At 24.7% G+C, this 13,458-nt stretch overlaps 1 protein-coding gene across 5 annotated transcripts in view; it reads right to left on the bottom strand.

The window, feature by feature from the left end:
• The window catches only part of LOC107436364 (uncharacterized), a 59,466-nt gene that overhangs the window by 35,080 nt on the left and 10,928 nt on the right, over nucleotides 1-13,458 (bottom strand). For all 5 annotated transcript variants that reach the window (XM_016048053.4, XM_043055307.3, XM_087161266.1 and 2 more), the window contains exon 2: nucleotides 12,670-12,752. The gene's annotated coding sequence lies outside the window, so the exon portion shown is untranslated. The remainder of the gene's footprint in view (nucleotides 1-12,669; nucleotides 12,753-13,458) is intronic.

The following is a 13,458-nucleotide window of genomic DNA, read 5'->3' as shown; positions in this document are numbered from 1 at the left end:
TGAATGTAAATTCCTCATTTTCCTCCAAAAGATAAACCAAATCTTCATTCAAATAAAGTTATTTGCGTAAAAATAAAAGTTTATTCTGTGTGATATAATATAGAATTACATATTTTCTTTTAGCAATAGTATCCAGCTCTGAGCGATAACAGTGGCAAATCTTAATATTTGGATATAAATTCCAAATTTCCTTCCAGAACAAAAATCAAATCTTAACTCACTAAAAGTTATTTATGTAAAACTAAAGGTTTAATCAATAGGATATAAAATGGGTTATATATTTTCTATTAACAATAGTATGCAGCTCTAAATGATAACAATAGCAACTCTTAATATTTATGATACAAATTCCTCATTTTATTGCGAGAGATCAAAACTAAACTCACTAAAAGTTATTTATGTAAAACAAAAAAGTTTATGAAGTGTGATGCAAAATAGAATTAGTATCGAACTCTGAACAATAATAGTAGCAACTCTAAATAATATTTGAATGTAAATTCCTCATTTTCATCCAAAAGATAAACAAAATCTAAATTCAAATAAAGTTATTTACGTAAAACTAAAGGTTTATTCTGTGTGATATAATATAGAATTACATATTTTCTTTTAGCAATACTATCCAGCTCTAAGCGATAACAGTGGCAGCTCTTAATATCTGGATATAAATTCCTGATTTTCTTCCAGAAGAAAAATCAAATCTAAACCTTCTATTAAAGCAATAGTATCCTGCTCTAAATAATAACAGTAGCAACTCTTAATATTTATGATACGAATTCCTCATTTACTTACAAGAGAGAGATCAAAACTAAACTCGCTAAAAGTTATTTGCATGAAACTAAAGATTTATTCTATTTGATACAAGATATAATTACATATTTATTCTCAATAATAGTACAAAGCTCAAAACGATAACAGTAGCAATTATTAAAATTTGAATATTAATTCCGTATATTTTTCCAATATTTATTGAAAAAATAAATTCCTTATATTTTTCCAATAAAACTGATCAAATAAAGAAAGAAAAAGGAAAAGTTATTCTTGATTCATTCTGTAACTTTAATCTAAATTTTGAACATAAAAACAGCTTTACTACACCAGATTTAAATATTAAATATTTTTTAGAAGATTTAATATTGACAAAAGATAATGTAAATATGGTATTAGATATTTAAATTGAGTTATTAAACATTCTTTGAAAACTTTTTGCTTTAGTTTTTTACATTTTTGTCAATACACTAATTGGAATCTAAAACGGGTATTTTTTTTTCTTCGAAAAACTGATATTGACAAAGAGCTGATGAGATTTTTTTTATCAGAAAAGAATTAAAATTATATTATTTTAAAGATTTACATATATATACATGGAAATTAAAACCTAAAACAGTATTTAATGTTTCAATTATTATTATTTAATTTTAAAAATCATTGATTAGGTCATTTTAAATGTTCGTCATCTCCAATTTTAAAACTCAACAGTAAAAACAACTACATTCATACTAAAATCCTTATTTTCTATCATTTAAGAGGATTAAGTTAAAATAATAAAAATTTCCTACATAAATTATAAGTTGACGTCGTTCATAAATCAATAATTATAATCCAATGAATATTATTAGTTTTTTTTTAAACCGTAAATAAACAGCATGTGCTCATACTCATTAAAAAAAAAGTTTTCTAATAAACAAAAAAAAAAAAAACAAGCAAAACAAAATGAAGAAAATAAATTGGTGGGAAAAACATATGTTTAGAAAGTTTATAAAAAAAAAAGAAAATTAAAAAAAAAAAAAGAAAAGACTTCTATAAAAATATTTAAAACACCAATAATAGTTAGAAAGTGCGCATTAAATTTAATTTTTTCTTAGTAGTTATTTCACCTCTTTTCTCTAACTTGAAACCACGTTGTGAAAAATACGATTCTTAGTTTTCGATCAGAAAATAAAATAAAGGCATAAAAGATTCATTGTTCATGAAGATAGAATGAACAATAGATTTATCCCCATTTGATGGGTTTTTCGTCTACACTATTTGAATCTTTTGTCTGGAGAATGAACGAAATCTAACAAATTTTCAACATACTTCTTATCTTAGCAAATTCTTTAATTTAAGTAATATATAAGGTGAAATTTGTAGCACGAAACTCAGCGTTAGTTGTATTATATAAGTGCATTATAAATTATGCATTATTTATTGTTCTCCCTAAGCGTTTTTTGAAGGGCGGCCCGCCCGACTTGCCCTTTTATCCCAATAAATGCGCCCTCTTTGCACTTTTTGTAGAAGCCTAGATCCCCTAAAAACACTGCCTTTTTATTCAGAAACCACTTTGACAAAAAAATAATTCATTATTTTTAAATAATTACACACCAGTAAAATTATCTGTGTTTATAGGTTATATTCTGTTTAATACTACATAATACACTAATTAATAATCTGTTTAATACTACATAATAATCTGTTTAATACTACATAATACAACTTTGTTAGGATTATTCTTAATTGGTTAAATTTTTACAAGTATATTTTTTTTCAGAGGAAATATAAAAAAAATTTTTTTAGTGATTTTAATTATTAAAACTATTTCTAAAATAAATGCCTGTTTTTGAAGAAAAAAAAATCCATTTTTAAATGTTGATTTTCTCATAATTTTCAGTTTAAATTATAGAAAAAAGCTCTCAAGCTGTTTATAAATTAATCATATTTTGCTAGTTTATTTTATTTATATATTTATTTACTTTTTGAAAAAAGAAATATGCAGAGATTGCCTTTTAGCATGCCTTTAATTATTTTTATAAACTGCAATTTTTTCTCTTATTTTGATAATGAAAGAGAATTGGCATTTGAAATATATTCACAAAGTAGTATGAGAGGCTTATTTATAAATTTCTAAGCATAAAATTAAGTCATTATATAATATTACACATTTTGATAAATATTTACGATGTTAAATGAGTGCCCTTTCGAAACTCAAAGTGCCCTTTTCAGTGAGAAAGCACCCTGCCCTTTTCTATTCCTTTGGAAATGGCTGCATTATTTCTTCTGATCATAATAAAATAATAAGATGCTAATGTAACCATTTTGTAGTTTGCGAAAACTACGTTAACGTTAAATTTGATGCGTATTCTGGAAATAATTGGAATCCTAAAAAAATTAAGGAATTTTTAATGACGTAAAATCTTAAAATTTCATTTTTTTTCTATTGATATTTAGATCATTAGAGTTTAAAGAAACTTCTCAAATTATTTACTAAAACTTTCGAACGATTATTTCCGAATTTTGACAAAACCACAGTTTTTCCCTTATACACACACTCCCTCTTCACAATTTTCGCTTTTCTTTTTTCAGGCTATTATTAGTGGAACGGTTTGATACGTTTACTAAAAATTTTCCTGAAAAAAAATTTTGATTTTTCGTAGATAAAGATTTTTCATAATATCCAATCTGGTAATTTCATTACTTTATTGATAACTGGCCATAGTGTCCTAGAAACTTGACCTTCACAGTACAGGTCACCGGTAATAGAAGATTAAAGGGGGAGAATATGCACCCCAACTATGAGTCACTGATAAAGAGGAATTTACATGGCTCTGGAAGTCATGAATCTGAGTTAAGAATTTCAGAGAAATATCAGGATATTTTGAGAGCGATATTTTACTTAGTATAAAAGCATATAATTTGGTGATTTGTGAAATAACATAAAATGTTTAAAAAAAAAAAAAAACACTGAAAAAACAATGCGTCGAAACAGAATTTCAAAATGACTACAATTTAAGCAAAATGAAGATTTGAATAATTATTTATTTTATCACGATGAAAGTTTTAAATTTATACAGAAGAAACAATTTTATTTTAAATAAAGAATTTCATATTTTGCTTTAAACGCTTTTTTCCTTCCTTCTAAAAATTTTTGTAATTTGAGACCTAATATTTCATTTGATGAACATATAAAACAGAGAACAGTACAGAGAAGTAAAATTTTCCTCCATTTTATTTCAAACTCACAAGAAAAAAAAATTATAAATTTTATCTACTTTGTCTGAAAAATAACTATTTTCATATTCTTCATTTTATTTTATACAGTATTTTAAAATCTATATTTCATATTATTTAAGAGTCTGTATGAGAATTCATAATTAACAGTATTAGTTACAAGAATAAATATGCTGTTTGAAATTGTGAAGTCAATAGTATGTGATTTGTAGTATGCATATGTTTAGTGAGTAATTTGTTAATTTAGAAGTTGAAGTATTAATATGACTTGATAATGAAATTTTAACAATTCTTTAGATATTTACAAAATTAGGTTTTACTAAATTAATTGGAGTAAAACAATTAAAAATTACTGTTATTTTGATTTTAAAAAAAACAATTAGAAATTAATTTTTACAAAAACTTTTTTAAAAATATATTAAGTTGGAAAACAATGCTATTATTACTAGGTAGCAATTACTTTTTTTCGTAAAAGAAAGGTATTTAAAAAAAAAAAAAAAAAAAATCCAACCTATTTTTTCCGGAGTAACTTCTCTCATGTTTATTTTTTCCCCCTCATCCTAGATTACAATATCTCAAACATCATGAATCGAGAAGAGTCAAGTGTTACATACTAAACTATTTTCTGTATAATATTCTATTTAAATTGCATTAAAATTAAAAAAAAAAACGTGTGCAGAAAAATAAAAAATATATAATAAAGAATTAATAAAAATAAAGAATAAATCATCTACTAATCTAATAATTAAAATTTACTACCTACTATTTGAGATTAATTATTCTATCTCTAAGATCACCTAACTGAAAAAGTTGGAATTGTTTCCTATTATTTTTTTTTATTTTCTGAACCAAAATTTAATTAATGCGTATTAAAATTTAAAAAAGAAAAATAAGTTTACAAAAATAAAGGACTAACTACTCTATTTAAAAGATAAAACGGAAAAATTTTCAAATTTTCACACTTAATTACCTTGAAATAAATGAGAACAGAATAATTTGTAATACTTATATTTCAAATCTTTTAACATTTTAGAAACTTCACGAAATATTTTAGAAAAATAATATTTAAAATGAACTAAACTTTGGTTCTTTTTTCATTTACTTTGCTACTGAAGTTAAACGCCGATTACAAATAATTGAAATTCAGTATCAATTATATTCTTTAAGCTTATTAACAAAATAATAATAATAAATAAATTAAGAAGATCAGTTGTAGAGATTTAAAAAAAAATATTCTAGAAAGTTGCTTCTAGAATAAATATACTTGAAAAAATATTCCAATTTTAAGAAGTTACTTACAAATTAGTTTCATTTATTGCAGATCATCTTAATAATGAAGTTGTTGTATACAAACAAGCAACCTTAATAAATTTTTAAACGTCAAATTTTGCATGTAACTACTTTAAGACTATACTCCTCAATTGTGCAATAATTCTTAAATTAACAATCAAAGGCAGTCTTAAATGGGGGGAAATAGGATATTTCTCCCATCTTATGATATAAAATGAAAGAAATTTGCTCTAATGATTAAAAAAAAATAATAATGAAATGAAAGGTCTATAAGCATGTAGGAAGCAAAACTTAAAATTAAGAATAAATTTTTAACTTTCTAAAAGAATAATGTTATAGGAACAATTTGTTATTAAAAGCCAGACATACTCTTGCAAATGTTAACATTGCATATTTAATTTTCTTATAAGAAAAATAAATGATATTTGAAAACTATTAATTAAAACATTAATGCAAGAAAGATTAGACACAAAAAAAAAACACCTATATATGTAAGCCACTCAGAATGTTGTCCAGTCAACAATTGAAAAAAAAAATGTAAGCCTACAACACTGTCACAAAAAGAGAACACAGTTTGCCACAAGAAGATTGTAATAACTGATGAAGCTTAAACCCTGTTATTTATCCTCAACTAAAAAATAGTTAAAATAAATAGCGTAGGCATTTCCTACTGTTTGTATTATTTCTTTAGGAATTAACTTAAATCTTAAATATATTTTGTTTCTGTTTAAAAATAATCAATATTATTTCCTAATGTTGTAAAGCTTATAGTTATTATTTTATAACTTAAAATCTTAATATATCTTAAGAGATATTACCAAATCCTAAAAGAATTTACCAAATCTAAAAAGAATTTACCAAATATCTTAAAAGAATTTACCAAATATCTTAAAAGAATCTACCAAATATCTTAAAAGAATTTACCAAAAAGAAAAATATTGAAATTATAAATAAGATTTTTAAAAATTTTAATTACAAATTAACATAATATTTTTATTTTATTTTTTAATTTTCATGGGTGATGATTGTAAAAATAATCATAGGAGAGTTTTTCTCAAATTTAAAAATTCAAAATATGAGAAATGGCAGAAAAGAATTTGCAAGAGAATTCAAGGTATGTTCATTTTTATCAAATAAATATATCCATCATTCAACGATCAACTTTTTCAAAATATGGAAATCAATATACTTGAAAACAAATATTTATTTTGTGAAAAAGAAAGATACTTTAGTAAAATGGCTTAAACCAATGGTAGTTGACATTTTTTTTCTCTTTTATTCTTTTAATTTGTTTGAAACAGGCTAAGACATCTTTTAACGTTTTTAACTTTCCTTATTTTTGTTACACCAAACTGCATAATTTAATTTTAAAGATTGATCTATTTCTTTAAACACAACTGCCTGTTAATACGTAATTGGCTCGAATGATTAACATTCTTTTAGAATGACTTAAATCTTTTTATGAGACTCTTAAAATCCATTTATTATGAGTAATTGAGTATATGAAGTAATGATATAGATGGTTATGAATTGGTTTAAATCTGCCTGCTGATACTTATTTGGCTCTAATGATTAAAGATTTTTATTATAAACTTCATTAGAGTTAATTGAGTTTATGTGTTGATACTTATTTGGCTCTAATGATTAAAGATTTGTATTATAAGCTTCATTAGAGTTAATTGAGTTTATGAAGTAATGATATAGATGGTTATGAATTGGTTTAAATCTGCCTACTGATACTTATTTGGCTCTAACGATTAAAGATTTTTATAATAAGCTTTATTAGAGTTAATTGAGCTTATAAAATAATGATATAGATAGCTAAAAATACAGTGATTTAAAGCTAACTATCAGTTCAAATTTTATCTAAGAGTGAAATTAATGGAAGCTACTAAAATCCTTTTGAGAACTTTGTTCTAACGTTAATAACTATGTTTTGTTTTAAACTATGTTTGTTAAATCAGACAATTCAAATGGTTTTTTACTTTGAAGAAATGATCTAGGCAATTGAAAATCATTTGATTTTTTTAAAAATCATAGTTTTAAATCAGAACTTAATTGATTATTCTTAAATATTAATAACATCTGAAATTGTATATGATAGAAATGATTTTTATTTGGCTGAAAAATCATTGAAAGGAACTAGTAGTTGGCAGTGATGTAATGATTAGTTTTGGTTTAAAACGAAGTTCCATCATTTTTTTAAAAAAATAAATCTGAAACAGCGACACTTTTAATTTTTGCATTTTATGCAAAGCAGCTTTATAACTTTACAAGTTGATTGCATGAAACTAGAAATTTATAAGTAACTTATAAATGACACAAACTTAATTAAAATTATCAATTTTCTACTTTTGAACAAAGCTGAATTGTTTTGCTTCAAAACAATTTAAAGCAGATTTAGAAAAATATAGTTATTGATTTATTATTATTATTATTAATGTATTTACCTATTTTTTATTATTATTATAGGGTGAGACAAGACAGGATATGAACAAGTATGGAATAGTTAAAGAACATTGAAACAGTTATTAAAAGTCCAGATATTTGAAAAAAATTCCTGGTTTTCAACTTAAATGATGGTTTTAAGAAGCTTGTTTTAGATTTTACTTTCAGCACTGAATGTATAAAACCAAATCTTAGAAACTAACACAAGAGAATTTTGTTAGAAAAAAAATTAAGTAGTTTATATTAAATAATTACTTTTAGCAGCACGCTTTTTAGTCAGATTTATCTTTAGTATCAAAATTGTGAATCTTTTAGTGAGAATATAATAAGACAAAAAGTATATTACACAATTGGCGATTATCATTAATATTCTTGTAGCTTATTATAAAGAATATTATAAATAGAAATGTCTTTAGAAGATGCCAGCTTACAGCCTATAATGTCAATATCAAATTTTTGCTAAAAATTTTCAATCGTACTGTAAATATTAATAAATTCAAATGAAATATTTCCTCTAAAATATTTGTATGTATTCAAGTTATTTTTCTGCGGAAGCTACCATTTTTTCTGGAATTAATTCCGCATGGAAAATTTTTGTTTGTGATAAATTTTAAAGAGCATTTTTAAAGCTAAAGGACCATTACTATATATATTGAAACAATACTATATATATTACTATATTATATAGAAATAACAAATTCATACTAATATTATTCACAATACTCTTTAGTATTCTGTGAAAAAGATATCCATTTTAAGGAGGTAAAAAAGTACCTACTAGTTGTTAAGACTTGTTAGCTAATAATATGCAATAGCTACAAGTCAGCTGATTTATCAAAACCCTTTCCTCAAATTTTTTCTTTCACTTCTGTTTCATTACTGTCTTTAGATTTGGCATTATTTGCCTTTTGCAAGATCCTACATTAATTTTAAATTTAATTTGATTTTTAAATTAAATTTGACTTTAGATTTTTATTGATTTATGATTGACATTGAATGAAATGGAATATAAAATGCTTTTTTTTAATGTTTATTATATTTTAAAATTCTCAACTTTGATAAGGAATATATACTTATTCAGTTATACAAATAAATTAATTTATTTTTCAGTTAATTTGAAAACTGAGATTTAAATATTTAATAAAGAAAAGGTGCTAACTGATTATTATAAATGAGACTTACTTCATTATTTAGCAGTAATATTTACTTAATCACTATAAAATAAGTAAATAGCCCATTAAAACAAAAAATTTAACTTTTTTTTTTAAAGTTTTAAAAGAATGTACAATGGAAGAAAAGTATTCTTATATAGTCTTTAAAAACAGGAATTTCCCCAAATTTTTACACAGTTCAAATTAGCTTAATCACCATGTAAAACATTTCCTGACTACTGGAAAAATGCCCTCTCCTGGAATTAAATCAGCATATTAACCACTTGGTTAATATGCTGAATGTCAATTGAACCAATTGAATGTCAATTAAATGAATGTTCATTAATATGTTGAATGTCAATTGTTTAGATATAAAAAATACCTGCATTCATTACTGCAAAGTAAAGTAGTTCCTCACACTAATGTATGAAGAGACAGAGCATTTAAAAGAAACATTCCTGCGCATTCATGTTTTCCTTTTTAGTATTCAAACTTTTTCAACACTGTTGATCTCAAATGATCTCACTACTGATCCATAATTATGTAACATATGACATTTTAATTTAATTCAACCCTTTATCAGCCAATTATTTTAACCACTCTCTCAAATGTCTGTCTTAGTAAGTGCAGCCAGTTGATTTGCATCTGCAATGCTCTAACTATACTTCGCATGTTACACGAAAATGAGTCTAGTTTTAAGAAATATAATGTGATTTTACAGCTTTCCTTTTATCGTAAGCATCGAAGTTAATTACAGGATAAGGCACCAAAAAAACCTACAAGAAGAGAATCATAACTCCTGGAAAATTGGCGAAAATGAACTAATTTTTAATTACATTGTATTATTTCTACCCAAGTCTAAATAGTTTAAGGTGAGTGATAGTAGCCTGGAGAAGGAAGTCGGGGCCCGGGGAAAACTCCTCAATGATATACTTACGATAAAAGGAGTGCATTTAAAAAACAGTACAAAATAAATCTATATAACAAAAAAGAAAAAACATTTCGAAAAACATGAATAATAAAAACTGGAATGCACAGTTTAAAATTATTTTTATGTCAATTTAAAAAGAAATTATTTATTTTTTCCTTAAATGCAAACAACATTTACATTTATAAGTTGTCTTCCTCTTTCAGCGTTTAAAAATCCTTAAATTTCGTTATTGAAATTATTTGGAAATATTTTTTTCTTCAGATATTTTCTTTGAAACAAAAATATTGATTGATTAAAATACCAAATTTAGTTTTGTAACAAAAATAATATCAATAAATGTAAAGATTAGTGTACTTAGACTTCCGTCTGATGAGTCGCTTTTGATAGTATACCTGGGGCCAATGCCCCTTTGGCCCCCCTCTTCATACGCCATCAATTGGAGAACAAATAGTCTCAGTATACGCTCAGAGCAAGTATACGCTATTTGCTTGCCATTCCATTGGCATTAACAACTGCTTTAGCTTTCAAACATAAAAATTTTGTCGGCTTATAAACTTATATTTTACCATTAGACATAGGAATGCATAAGCTGCAGTTTAGAGGCCAAAATGAAGGCATTGAATGATCTATATGCAGACTCCTTATCTTGAAGCCCAAAATGAATTGGAAAATCTTATATATTTAGAGTAAGAAATTTCGTAATTATTTATCAAATTAACTTCAATAATCTTTGACAAAAATACTGAAATTATATATTTTTTAAAAAAATAGCATTTGAATTCTACTTTTCTATTAAGAAACATCTATAATATTTTTAAAACAAGTAGTTCAAAGATTCTTTTATGAATCATAATAGAAAGTAATACAAAGTTAAAACCTGCAAAAATTTAATTTCTTGAAACAAGACAAAGTATTTAAAACTTCTATTTTTTTTAATTTGAAAACATTTTATGCTTAATAAATGTTATTTTAGGATAACTTTTTAAAAATATTTAAGACGCATATTGTTCATATTACAATACTGAATAAGAGATCAGCATTTCAGTTGGTTTAGATTTGATATAAAATTAGGTATAGATATATTTTTTACGGCCCTCTTCCAAAAAAAGGTTTTTGCACCCCTAACTAATTTAAGATTTGAATTATGAATTTTATAAGGTATTCATACAAAAAACTTAAAATCATAAACTTTATGGTTTTTAAATCTTTTGTAACTTTAATCACATATTTCAATGCTTTACGGAAACTCATCTTATGATTAGGCCTATAATTCTTCGCCACAAAATGAATTAGTGAGTTTATCGAACAATGTTTGAAAAGAACAAATTCCCAACAGAGAGACTTTTACAAGGAATAAAATAAGAGATTGTTTAAATTAAGATAGTTTTCATTAGGTAGATATTTAAATTCCATTAAAAAACAAAGACAAGGGTCTATTTAAAATAATTGCTCTTATTAAAATCCTTCATAAAAGTGGAAATATCAACAACAAAAAAAACCAATTGCATAAAAATTGCAGCTTTCATAATCAAAAGTTTCTGAAAAATTACTGATGAAACCAGACGTTGAAATAGAAATGCATGCCAAATACATCAAATATCATTAACTTTCAATAATTTCTGACTTTTAAAAACAGCAATTCATAAAATAACACCATAAAAAAAGAAAATTTACCTAATGTTATATTCAGGATAACACGAAATACAGGGCCTTAAAATAACAATGATTCCGCTAGACTTTAGAAACTCAAAGTCCTCATGGCCAAGGACATCATAAATTTTTAGATCCCTTTTAACTAAACGTGTGCTCCTATTTAAAAAAATGAATTCTTTACACCTTAATTCATCTATAAATATGCCTATTCCTAATTATTCTATCTAATGATACACAAAAAGATGAATTTATTTAGAGTTACATTTGAACAATTGCAATTTTTAATTACGACTGATCAAATACCTGCATCAAGAAAAATCAACTACCTAATACGATACTCTTAATTTTCTTCTTAAAAAAATTATTATTTTAATTTTCTCTCTTGGCTACTAATAAATAAAAAAAGAATATATATATGTTTATAAACCTTAGGGTCATAATTTTAGAATATAATTTGGGTTATAATATGTTATGAATGCCGACCAGCCTGCACAGGGGTTAGGGAACTGGCCTTGCATCACAAAGGTTCTGGGTTCAAATCCCGGGCAAGGCATGGATGTTCTTTCATTCTCTGTACTATCTGTCCTTACTGTGGGAGCGACATTGGCCCACCTAATATGGTGCCCCTGAAAGAGTGGTCAACAAATCTGCCCTTCAGATGCCTGTATGACCTAGGTCATTCTCCAGGTGGGCAATGAAAGAAAAAATTTTTTTATGGAATTACAAGTCTCCTAAGTCAGGTAACAACTTATTTTTGGCATATTTATCACTTTAGAATGCATAAGCAGTATTACTGCAGTAAATAACCCTTCGGATTACATTGCTTGTTTACTAAACTACCAAGAGCTGAAGTTGTATTTTGTAAGGAATGTACTTTAATTATTCCCAGTATTACAAATACACAAATTATTAACTAAAATTAAATCATTAATTATGAATTAAAAAATATCTTATAATAGAATTAAATATTTAAAATTTATTGATATCAAACATAAACTAATTTGAGCAATGTTAATACACATATATTGTTTTTTATCATTTTTTCAACAAAAAAAAATATGCATATGTAAAATGTTTTACCAACATTTTTTTTTAAACTTAATATTTACTACAAAAAAAATTACACAACAGAAGAAACAACATATAGAAACACTTTTTAAAAAATGGAAACTATTCGAAAATATAAATATTCTGCAAAAAGTGTACACTTACATTTTTTTTTCTTGCGCTTCTGGAAAAATATCCTGAGTACTTAACATATTTAAATACCAAATTGGTTCATTAAACAAAATAACCTGCAAAATTAAACAAAATATTAATTGCATTTTAAAAACAAGAATTGTTAATCAATTGTTCAACAAATGTTTAAATAAAAAATTATTTCTAGGTCAAAAATATTTAAATAAATATTAATTAAGAATAAATGCTAATATCATAAATAATACAATGAAAGTTAGGAGAGATAGCAGAAAGGCTAGACACAGCTGTTATCCTTTTTTTTTTTTCGTAATAAAGCAGCAACCTAGTTATTTCCCACCAAGATATTAATTTCTTTTTTGACAAGTATGAGCCTTTTTTTTTCTTTATTCTTTCATTAAAGGAAATATAAAAATCAAAACCTGAAAGAACTTAAAATCCATCCAAATACTATAATATAAATCTTTACTGATCTTTAAAAGACATGAATATTTAAACTATTTAGTCAATAGAAAATAAAAGCATTTGTAAAAGGTGATTGTTATTGCCCCTCTTCCTTACCTAAATTATTTTTAAACAAACTTAAGTATTATCAAAGAAATTTTTGCACAAAGGTTTAATGATAAATTAAAATAGTAAGTATAAACCATGAAAAAAGAGAACTAAAGAAATAATAAAAATACTTTAATAATACAACATAAAGTTGTGAAAATAGTGGAAACTATTATAATAATATACACTACACCAGTACAAAATTTCTTTATTACCAAAGAAAATTTCCAAACTCACAGATTTCATAAAAAC

Source organism: Parasteatoda tepidariorum, chromosome 4, assembly GCF_982258835.1.
Source record: "Parasteatoda tepidariorum strain Cologne lab strain chromosome 4, Ptep-v5.0, whole genome shotgun sequence".
Taxonomy (NCBI): Eukaryota; Metazoa; Arthropoda; class Arachnida; order Araneae; family Theridiidae; genus Parasteatoda; species Parasteatoda tepidariorum.
The sequence above is the reverse complement of the archived record's forward strand: the minus strand, read 5'-3'. Positions and strand labels throughout refer to the sequence as shown.